Raw genomic sequence first — 12,772 nt, forward strand, 5'->3', positions numbered from 1 at the left:
CAAAGATAAACTCTGATGCCTCTTATTATCAGCATTCACGGCATCTAAAACAACAAGTTAGTAAATATTTGGAAATGTGATTAATTATACATTACAAATATCGCCTACTACAAAATGAAGTGAAACTTTAAATTTTATCAAAATCTTGATATCCCAGTTAAAACGGTAACATTAAATTCAGAACTATTTAATGCTTTTTAAAATAGACTTTAAAGGACCTGCAGACGCACAATGAATGAAAAAGCAAAGTAAATATATCCGGTGTTTTATCTAATAATATTATTGTATTTAATAGTAAATAAATAAAGTGTGAAAATGAATCAAGTAAATGAATGACCAAATAGCTAAATTAAGAAAATAAAAGAGGAGCTGTATAGGCTACATGGTGGTTTGGAAGAGATTTTTTTTCCATTTACAACACGAACTGGAGGCACAACTGTTTACTAAATTTCTGTAGTTTGATCTAGCTGCCTACAGAACTTAAAGATCTCACTCTTTTCTTTTTTTCTTGCTGCATTAAAGATTAAACTGTAATGATGTAATTGTGATCTGCTCTCGTGATGATATCTCACAGCTGAACCAGAGCTACGAGCTGATTGTATTTCCCCTCACCACTAACAGGTCAATCAGTTCTAGTTCTGCTTCAGCTGTGAGATACTCTCACGAGTGGCGAACACAATTACTGACAAGCCAGAAATTCCTCTAACCTTCCGATCGCCTCTCGTTTATACACTGGACGAATATAGGATGATTCAAAATGATTCATCTGTGTGTGCAACGAGTATGATACGTTTGTGGATCTGCGCCGCACATTCATTGACTTGTGAGTCGATCCTATATGGTCTCAAAATCCAAATGAATCAAATAGGATCGACTCACAAGTCAATGAATACATGTGCAGCACCGTTTCCACAAATGCACATTTTACTCGTTGCACGCACAGATTAATCATCTTAATACTAAAATCATCTCATAAAATAGATGAACACCTCACAACAAACGACGCACGAAAAAAAAAAAAAAAAGTTGAGATGGAAAAAAGAGTTGCACGAGTCAGAATTCGGACGCAATTCACAGTGTATATGCCAATCTTAAGGAAAAAAATGAATACAAATATGATATGGTTTGGTGAAAAACAAACTGAAACTCAATGTATTAAGATTATCCTGGCCGTTGGTTGTGTAACTTACGAGGGCGTTCATTAGGGGTGTCAACAATAATCGATTCGGCGATGCATCGCGATGCGGGGCATGAGCGATTCAGCATCGATGCGGCAAAGTGCCATAATCGATTATGTCACTGTTTATTTTCTGGCGGACGATAAAGTTGTGAAGTTTCAAATACTTCCGGTTCCGGGAGAATAACAACAACAACAAGGAAGATGGCTGAGGCGGAGGGAGATGACCGCGATAGACGGGTTATTAAAAACGCGCTAACGACCCGAGGTGTGTAGGATTGTACGTATATTTTTTTTGCACAATAATCAATGAATCTATAATGACGAAAAACGCCGCAATTCACCTTTATTCCACAAGGTGGCAATGTCTGATACGCAATGATGAAGTGACGTTATACTCATAGTTACCTCTGACAGAAAACGAAACAATAATCTGCAAAACTTGAAATGGCTCAGTGATTTACAGCAGAAAGCAAGTACTAAACACAATCATATGTTAGTGTCACTGTCTCTTGATGATGGATGTGGTCAAGAAGCTGTCAGTGATCAAAATATTGATTTTGAAGACATTGAAAATGAGTTTTGAGAATATGCTGGAGATCGCGAATATGAGCAGATGCTGAATATACTGGTAAACGAGCTCTGACGAGGTCATATGATGATGGTATTAAACATCTGCTCAAACTGAATCCTTCCAAGCTCCAAAAGGTAACGAAATAGGTTTTATTTTATTCTTCTGTTGCTGCTACTCTAAAATCAGGAGTTTTATATATTATCACGACAGGTAGAGGTCTATCCATGTTAAATATAGATCTGGGTCGCTAACGACCTGAATATGTAAGAATGTTTGGTGAAACAGTCATGCATTTAAGGGCTAATTGCATTTTATTTAATTACATTTTATTTTATTTAATAACTTTTATGTCAAAGATACAGGAGACACATAGCAGCCAATACAATCTGTTGTTTAATATCTGCTTGTAATGCCTCATGACTGATGAAAAATTTGCTTTGTGTGCAGTAGAATTTTGATGCATCACAATGCATCGTAGAATCGAATCGAATCGTTACCTGGTGAATCGTAATCGAATCAAATCGTGAAGGAAGTGCCAATGCACACCCCTAGCGTTCATGTGACTATTATTAACATTGCAGTTCACTCTAACTCGCTGAGGAGAAGCACACAAGTTGTAAAACATAAAGATGAATAAAAACACTAAATTAAAATTGAGATTAATTTTATAATTATATTTTTGTAGGCCACTTACCTCTAAAAAACATGGTCGTTGTCCTGTGTCTCTTTTTCGCGATTGAAGTCTGTTCAGCTCAAGGGGGTAATCTAGCGCTCGGAAAGCGTTCCACCCCTAGGGGCTGCCATTGCTAACCAAGCCATCACCTGCTGTTGGCATCCCATTGACTCCCATTCATTTTTGAGTCACTTTGACAGTGAATAACTACATCTGAGACGTTTAAAGACTCCATTTGTCTATTGTTTATTTCTAAAGAAACACGACAATGCATAAAAGGCTCCGTTACCTTGTATCTTACACTATCGCCCCGTAGAAGCTGTTTTTGTAAAAATAGGCTAACTATTGCGTCATAACCAACGCAACTCTGTCGCACAGTTGAGAAATTACCGTATAGACCTGAGGAGACGCTCGCAGGCAATCTTTTACTGTCTATGAGACAGTCGGGGGGACGTGGAGACATAAAGTCTGATAAAGTCAAGGGGGAAGAATGGGGAGAAGCCCATAGTGAGCCAAAAGCAACGGGAGAAAATATTTAAACAACGTGATTCAGCTTTCCCTTTCCACAACTACTAGAAGACCTACAGCTGTCAGACAGGAGGCTCACGTCACATCTACGTCGTCAAGCTCAGTCTGAGCCTGCGCAGTTCGCTCAGCCATCAGGAAGTGAGTGCTCCTATACTGACATCACTTAACGCCGTAGAAGGCAATGGGATCGCTCCGTCCATTTCTTTTACTGTCTATGGTTCAGCTGCGCTTGCTTTGATCTGATTGGTGGATGTCTTGAAGGTGCATTACCGCCACCTACTGGATTGGATTGTGGCGCATTCAATAGGGACACATATTCTAAATTCTTTATTAACTCTGTATTCTTTAGATAAATAATGAAAAGCATGTACATTCTACATGATTTAAATAATAATAATAGGCTACATTTTTATTTATTTAAAACTGATAGACTAAATTTATGGTAGAAGTTCTTTGTTTTTATTTTATTTGTTTTTTTTACATTTTTTTATTATAATAACATGAAACACAGAATGACAACATTACATGCCAGTAAGCAGGAAAATAATATACCTTTTAAAAAGATTCATAGTTTTTACAGCTTTCTTATTGGAAGAGTCAGAAATCAAACATACAATTTTAACTCTTCCAGAAAAATTTAAAGAAAGGCTTACAATTACAAAATTTACATTTATGTATTCTTTGTGAATCCACACACTCGTTGGTGTACTCATCGTATCCTTTGAGGATAATAAATGTGCTCACATTCACACAAATGTAGCCAATTGATTTGGACTTGCCTTAACATGTTGAATAATGTGACAGATAGATTGACCGTAAGCCTCACCAGAGGAGAATTAAGATGACCAAACATCAGCATTGATTCAATGTTTGTAGCATTTTAGCAGTGAATTTTCAACATTGGTCCAGTATGGTGTTAGCATTGAATTTTCAACATTGATCCAATATTACTTAGCATTGAAATTTCAACCTCAACCAAAATGATGATTCTGATGGAATTTCAACATTGAATCAATGTCACCATGCTATCTGGGGTAGGAGAGATGGCTTGTAAAAGGTGTGAGTGGATGGGGTCTAGAGGACAAGTGCAAGAAATAGTTGGTTGGAGTGCATGATGGTTGGAGAGAAGTGCATGATGGTTGGAGAGAAGTTTAGATACTTCTGCCTCAGTGAGTATAGAGAAGGAGGAGAAAAGATGTGTGGATGTGGCTGATCTAAAATCCTGTGTGTGTGTGGAGGTGAGAACTGACTTCTGATGGTTTTTGTTTTATCCGTGAAAAAAATGGGCAGAATCATCTGCAGATAAAGAGGGGGTGGGAGGTTGTGGAGGGGGACAGAGGAGAGATTTGAATGTTCTGAAAAGTGTGTGTGTGTTTGAGGTGCTGTTGATTTTGTTGTGGAAATATGAGGATTTTGCCATATGGACATCATCTGCTGCGTTGGCCGTCTATACTTCCAGCATGCCTGTGATTGACTTGTTTGGTCAATCAGAAGCAGACATTGTTTGGTTCGGGGGTGCTTTATAGCTTCCTGGTCATGATGTCAAATGCTACAGGATGATGTCTTACCATGCCATTGGACTGATTACACATGTGCTTCAAGAAGCAATCACGCAGAGGCATTCCCATTGTGTTGTAACTTCTGATACAGCATCTCAATCCCTTTTCAGGGAATTATGTTGAACTATAATGTTGAACTATATGAACTATAAGTCAACATTGACAATAATATGAAATGTTAATTGAACACCAAATAACTATATATCTATTACCATGGCTACTTCCAAAACCTTGTTGGCAGGGCTAACCCTACAAGAAGTTTGTGATGTGATGGGCTGGTCCTCTCCACTCACATTTGTGAGGTTTTACGACCTAGACTTGGGACACCGCACCGGGATCCAGGGTACTGATGTCTTATAGGTTGTGCTCTGCAGGATTCACATCAGACATGCACTTGTAAGTACTGTGGAGTGGGCATTAACATCACGTTAAATGACCACCAGAATATTAAATATTTTTGAAGGGTCCTGAGACACTGAAGACTGGAATAAGTGAAGTTAATAAACGTAATTTCGGGAGGAGAACGCCCATCTAATCTTTCAATTAATACCAAGGTATAAAACCAGCAGCTTACCTCTTCCCCTTTTTAGTTTCTGAAGCATCCCTCCTCCTCCCCTGCTCCTCCTTTTGTACAATTTTGTACACCACACTGGTGGTGGTTGAGGAGAGATCCCTGACACGAGCGTAAAGCGCTTTGGGTGTACAGTAGTACATATGAAAGCGCTATATTTATGACTCATTCATTCATTCTTTTATTCATTCAATTTTGCCTGTTATAGGGGGGCAATCGGAGCTCAGGTAGAATATCCTCTCCGAGCCCAGCTATAGCAGACAGCAAGCAAAATCTTTTTAACACTTTCACTAAGATTATATGGGCACACAAACTAGTGAATGGCTGTTGAAAATTCAGCTTTAGCATTACCAAAGATATAAAAGTAATTTAAAATGTTGATATTTCACATTATTTTACAATATTTTTGATTAAATAAATGAAGCCATGGTAAACACAAGAGACTTTTAATAAACATTAAATAATCTTACTGACCCCAAACCTTTTTATCATATTATCATATTATAATACAATATCATATTAAAAGAAATCCTTTCTTATGAAGAATATGAATATAATAGTTACACAGGCAGGCTTAGCTTTGCTTTCAAGCTTTAATTCTAATTTTAATTCTAAAATGCTAGACTATAAGAGTTTCCTCATAACTAACACTCATCGCTGTCCTAACTACACGCAATGTGACAAGATTCCAGCGACAAGCAACTTGTCTGTCCACACCACTATGAGATACGACAAATCAATAAGAAAACACAGCCAGTCACAACAGCGTCTGGGCGGGCTCTTGCGGCAAGTGAACGGCACCAGAGATTAATCCTGATTAGCCTGGATGTCAGCCGAATTTAGCCCCGCCCATAATTACAGCCCAATGGAGCAGTTTCAGACTCATATTCTGACTAGAATTGAGTATGACCACGTCAGGCTAAATCCTGATGGCACTTGGAAGGAAATCTACTTAATCAAAATATTACACCATTTAAACTATTACTAAAATACATACTGAGTCAGTGAATATACTTGTTTGTTCACAGTTTGAATGTTCTTGTTTCCATTTGTTTCATTTCAAGTTGCTTTTAGTATGACACGTTATGTCTGGTTAGGAAAAAACTCAAAATACCATGGAAAAGATTTATTTTATCAGGTGTCATGTCGCATCGCATGTAGTTAGGACACAGTGTAAGACTGTACTTTCTGGTGCTTTGCATGGGAAGCAGGATTTTGGCCTTGCAGTTTTGACTTGATGTGCCACAGTTCTTGCTGACTCAGGAAGAGCTTTGATTCAAATAATTAAGAGTGCTCATGCGTGTCATGGCTGTTAAGTTTGGAAGAAGGTCAAATAGGCAGTCAAACTGACAGGCATATTTACAATATGGCACTCAAAAGGCCAAACCTAAGGTGATGTATAAATCACTGCTCATGTCTATTGTTCCACAGCACTTTCTTTCATGTTCAGGAGCTTAAACATAAGATTCCCTTAGTACAAAGAAATTGTATAGTTTTTCTGCTGGCTTTTACATTTAAAGAGAGCAGGAGACCTTCAGGCCCTGTCGGTTGCCTCTTTGTGTTTAGAGTTTGCATCTGGCATGGTGAAAGTGTTTCTACACCCTAGGCTGGAGTACGTACCAAAGGTTTCTACTAATGTGGTGTAATCTATAGTGTTGCAGGCCTTTTACCCTCCTACCTTTCGGACGTTGGACCAGGAGAAACTTGTGGGGCTGGGCGATAAATCGATTTTATCGATTAACTTGAATGTGCAGTTTACGTCGATTTGTGTGAATGAAAATCGTTTTTCTCTTTAACATCCCCCAACACTCTCTGGTCTCCCGTAATGGCTCAGCCCTTCCCCCCGCATGTTTGAGATACACAAACAACAAGGAGTGTCTTACCACATACAGCGTCATTCGATCGATTCTGGTTCCGCAGAACAATTAACAATACCCTGCTGCAAAGTGTGTTTGAAGTCTGAACAGAACCGCGCTACACCTGGGTACTCATTTGATCTGTGTGGACAACGAACGCTGCGCGAGCTCAAGCTCATACACGGCCGATCTCGTGACAGACATGATACACAGCGCTGGAGATCTAGTGAGAAAGATTTTAAGAGTGCGCTCACACTTGTCATGTTTGGTTCAATTAAAACGAACCCTGGTGCGATTGCTCGGTTAGTGCGGTTCCTTTGAACATATGTGAACGCTGCCATCCAAACCCTGGTGCGCACCAAACAAGCGGACCAAGGCCGCTAAAAAGATGGGTCTCGGTCCGCTTCCAAACGAACTCTGGTGCGGTTCGATTGATATATGAACACAATAAGGACCAAAGGCATGTAAACGGACCAAAAACCGGACGTAATGTCACAAGATGCGACGCATGGTCAGCTGATTTGACGACGCGGAAAGATCGGTGTATCCAAAATGAGTAACGTTAACGTTAGGTGCCTAATCAATATTTGGTCAGACGAGCATGTTTCGAAAATGCTAGAAAAAACGCGCAAAAAGCATACCTGGTTATTTCTCATCAAAGGACCTGTGTTGCCCATTATAAGCAGGTACAGACGACAGAACGGCCGTCTCTTTTGCATAAGAGACACCCATCTCTTCTCTGCACAATGGAGGAAATCCTGCTGCTGTTTTGAATGTTTTCAACATTTTATGAGCTCTTCATGAGTTCTCAGCGGGTAAAAATAATGCCATATGTACATGCATAAAATGACCGTGTTTAATCCAGCACACAGCGTTGTTTTGAATGTTTTGAACATTTTATGAGCTCTTCATGAGTTCTCAGCTGGTAAAAATAATGCCATATGTACACGCATAAAATGACCGCGTTTAATCCAGCACACAGCATTGTTTTGAATGTTCGGTAAGCAAGCTACTACGTCATATAAGCCGATTCCAGCCAATCAGATTGTGAGTGTCTCCCTATGCCTTTGGTTCGGTAACTTTAGGTTCGCTGTTAAAAATGCTAGTGTGAACGCTAAGTGGACCAGGACTATATGTTTTGTTTTTGTTTTTTGGTCCAGACCAAACAAACCAAACTAACCGAACTACAATTGTAAATTCACCAAAGAATTAATAACATCGCTACTGCGAGATCTAGTGGAAGCGTTCGGTGCAGAATTCTGTGTTATAAACCACAGATATCAGATCAAACAGGGCTGATGAGGAGACCAGGAGAATTTACTGTAGTAACCACATGGATTTAATGTTGTTGTTGTTGTCATTATTTATCTCAGGGTTCGTACAACCTTTTGAGATTTAAATTTTCCACGGGTTTTCAAGAGCTTCACACTTATTTCCAGCACTTCAAAGGTCTAAATATCAAATCTGATTTTTATTTTTAATGTGATGATTTGTAAAACTAAAAGTTTAAAGGGGTATTGTGGAAGAAATAGTCAAATGTTTTTATCTTATGTGTAGACCATTTTTTGGCAACAAGCACTTATTTTAAAACGATACAAAATGGCTGGTCCTCTCCACTCAGATTTGTGAGGTTTTACGACCTAGACTTGGACACCGCACCGGGATCCAGGGTACTGTCTTGTCTTATAGGTTGTGCTCTGCTGGACTCAAACCAGACAAGCTCTTTTGATACTGAAGACTGGCGTTATGGCTGATGAAAACAGTTATCTTATATGCTTTCAAGAAGATTCAGGAAGAATATGAATGTAATATTAGTTATGCAGGTAGGGTAGCTTTGCTTTCAAGTTTTAATTCTAATTTAAATGCTAGGCTATAAGAGTTTCCTCATCACGAGACTGTACTTTCTGGTGCTTTGCACGGGAAGCTGGTTTCTGGCCTTGCTTTGACTTGATTGCCATGCCACAGTTCTTGCTGACTCATTCAAATAATCAAGAGTTCTCGTGCATGTCATGGCTGTTTAGTTTGGAAGAAGGTCAGATAGAGGATTCTTCTCAAATAGGCAGTCAAACTGACAGGTGTATTTACAATATGCCACTCAAAAGGCCAAAGCTATTGGCCAAATCACTGCTCATGTCTATTGTTCCACAGTACTTACTGTCAGGTTCAGCAGCTTAAACATAAGATTATCTTCCTTTTTCTTTAAAACATTTTGCTTGCCATTCTCCAAATGTTGTGGTAGTAGTGCTGCCAGATCAGCTAAATTTACTTAAATGGCCATGAACAGATATATATGTAATGTTTTCCAAAGCCTGCTTACATTCATTTACTGAATTGAATATATAGTGTAATGTTCCTTCTTCAACACAAGATGGTGACATAGACATGATAAATATCCCACTGGCCATTTTCTTTACATTTGCCACACTACAAATAAAAGGACTAGATCAAGATATAAACTAGGCCGGACATAAAAAATTGCCATAGAAAAAATATTATGCACAATTATATTATTATTTGCTCATTCAAAAATATATGAACCCACTTTATATTAGGTGGCCTTAACTATGTACTAACATTTAAATTAATCATTTGATACAATGCAGTTATGTACATACATGTTTTTACATTATACTTACATTAAAAAAAGAACATGCACGTAATTGCATCTGTAATTCATTTCTGTATAGTTTCATTTTATGATTACACTGTTGACATTTCCCTTACTTCTAACCCTACTCTTAAACTCACCCATACCACCACATCTGTGGTATAACTGTACCCGTATTCCACCTCAAAATCAGAAATATTGCAAAACAATATGAACATGTAAATTGTGCTTATTTTTTTATGCAAGCATATAGTTGTTGTGAATGGAACATATATACCACATGTGAATAGAATTTGAATGGTTTCTGTGTGTGGTGTGCTTTCCTGGTCACATCGCGGAACTTCCTTTCACAAAACGGTTAAATCTATTATTTCTTATTGTCATGCTTGTGCGCTCTTATATTTTGCAACTGTTATAAGAGTTTAAATATATTTTCATGTGTACCTTTCATAAGACTGCACTTCGAAATCACTGGCGAACTCATGCAGCTGGTTAGTATCGTAGTATCATAGAAGACACTCTGACTACTCCCTAAAACAAAAGCATTTTCAGCTAAATTGTAGCATGTAATAGAATTCTCTACAACTATTTCTCATACCTAGCATATCATCTGTGGTGTGGTAGGAAAATGTCACCTCCTGGTCAACTGACATCTTACACTGCAAGAAATGACTCGGGAGAAAATATATTGACAATAGTGCATTTATTAACAGCTCAGCAAGCTGATAGTGTACAGAGTCATTTGGCGTAGGCCCCGTCCGAAGAGCATAATCCGAGGGTCTCAGATCTGCAATTCCTGCCTGAAGACGAGGGCAGGGGCGCAGCCGACCCCCCGGCAGGGTATGGACAGGGCCATCTTGGTGGTGGTGGGGAGGATGGGGGTAATCGTCGCTTCAGTATCTGCGAACTCAAACATGTGTAAGTACAGAGCCTTTATACCGTGAGCATGAGAATATCATTGGATTAGAGTGAAGGCATTATGTGATGTAGTAATTGAGTCTTCCCAGCAGAACTTATGCTAAAGCTTTCATTTCTTACATAGTATTTTTGTCTTGTTTCTAGTCTAAATATCTAAACATTCTTACATTAAGAAACATTTACTAGACAAGTAAAAATGATTGTCTTGTTTTGGGAAAAATAATTTCTTGTTTTAAGATTATTTTACTTACCCCACTGGCGGATAATTTTGTTTATTTTAAGCAAAAACTCTTAATTTTGAGTTATTTTTCCCCCAAAACAAGACAATTACTTTTGCTTGTCTAGTAAATACTTATTGTTTGAAGAATTTTAAGATGTTTGGACTAGAAACAAGACAAAAATAAAGTAAGAAAAGCATTTTATTTTATTTTATTTTGCAGTGTATGCTGCCTTCACATGCTGTCGTAATTATTGTAAATATAGTTTCCTAGTTAAAAAATGTAACTCCCTCTCAAAAGTGGGAAGTAGGACATTTTTGATAGCACATGAAGGCAGCATAATTTGGCTGAAAAAAGTAAAATAAAAGTCTCTCAGAAATTGCACAAAATTAAATACGTGCACCTGTACATACTTGCATGCTTAGTTTTTAGTTCAGGTTTTAGTTCTAGTCCAGCTTTGTCCGTTTCTCTATCTATTCCTCAGTCTCTTTCTCAGTCTCTGTTTTCTAGTCACCTGTTGTATATGATCTGCATATAAAATAATGTATACTTATTTTTAAGTGCATGCAATGAATCATTTTTAAAGCTACACTATGTAACTTTTCTGTCTGCTAGATCGCGCCTATTCAAAACAAAGGTGTACCTAGATGACGCCAGGTTTGAGCACTTGGGACATGTGGTCTTGGGATATGTGGTCATGTGGTTTCCACCTCACAGCTGGTCGAAAATAATCAGGCTAGAAATCATGTTTATGGATGCGATTATTAACATTATGTAGTATGAAGCAGAGCAGGACCGAGTGTTAAGGGAGCTGATCAAGGCCACTGGAGCGATTGTCACGGAACACATGGCTCGTGAGCACCGGGAATTTTATTATGACGGGACACAGTCACCGGCACCATTTCTGCTTTTCTGGTCATGGGGTAATGCAGCTCTGTTTATCATATTAGATACATTTAAGTGTGTTTAAAATTATGTTATGACGTTACTCTGTTCTTTCGCTCAGCGGCTGCTATGACACTTGTTGCACACTGCTAAGAGTAAAGTCGTTTCTGCCAAAATAAAACCAGAAACTGAGGGTAACGCAGATATTATGCAATTGACAGGCGATTCCCTCAGATGTCCCCATTCCTTGGTTAAAATTTTTTCACGATTTACAAATAGTTGGAAACATTTGGGATATTGTAAGAACTCAACTGAACATAATATATAAATTGCCTGGTGGTTTTTTGGATATTTTACTGCAAAAACACTACATAGTGCACCTTTAATTCCTTTAATTAACTTTGTCATGTTATGCAGTGGCATATCTCACATAAGGCTAAAAAATCCCAACAAAATAACAAATAGATGCCAAGTAGACAGAAATGTAGGCAGTTGTTTAATTGTCGAAATAATAAAATGTTATGAATTAAAAGATGTTAATCACATAATGTTAGTCAAAATACATACTTACAAAGCCAAGATGCTCAATGCTGTGGCTCTTTGGAGTGTAAAAGAGAAAAAAAGAAACTTTCATCAATGATTATTGTCTAATGACTAAATGTTATGAATATGATCACAGATATAGGATGACTGCTAGACTGATCACTTACACAATCAAAAACTTTTTGACAATTAACACTGAAAAAAGAGAGAATATAGCCTTCTATCACATGTAAAAATGAATGAACATAAAATAATAAATAAGAAGCCACAATGAACATTCTTGAATTCGTTATTATTTTACTTGAATATATATTAATTCTCTGGTGTATACACTGGCGTAAATGTTCTATTTACGAGAGAAAGAGAGCGTTAGGCGCGCGAGAGAGACTCTGAGACACCGAGCTACTTCAAATGGCGTCACATACATACTGTCGACAAAAATATGTAAGTATAACTGGCTGTAAAAAGATGGAAACCATTGTTTGCAAAGATTTGGTACATATAATGGAAAATGTAGGTAGTCAATTGTATGAAAATGTAATGGGTTATGAAAGCGGCAGTTCTTGAGGAAAATGTAGTAATAGATATGATTATTTATTTTCTTCGTATATTTAGCTATATTTAAATTGATATTGGTTTACACAAAGAAATGTATTCCAAAT

The sequence above is a fragment of the Pseudorasbora parva genome, chromosome 18, assembly GCF_024679245.1.
Source record: "Pseudorasbora parva isolate DD20220531a chromosome 18, ASM2467924v1, whole genome shotgun sequence".
Classification (NCBI taxonomy): domain Eukaryota; kingdom Metazoa; phylum Chordata; class Actinopteri; order Cypriniformes; family Gobionidae; genus Pseudorasbora; species Pseudorasbora parva.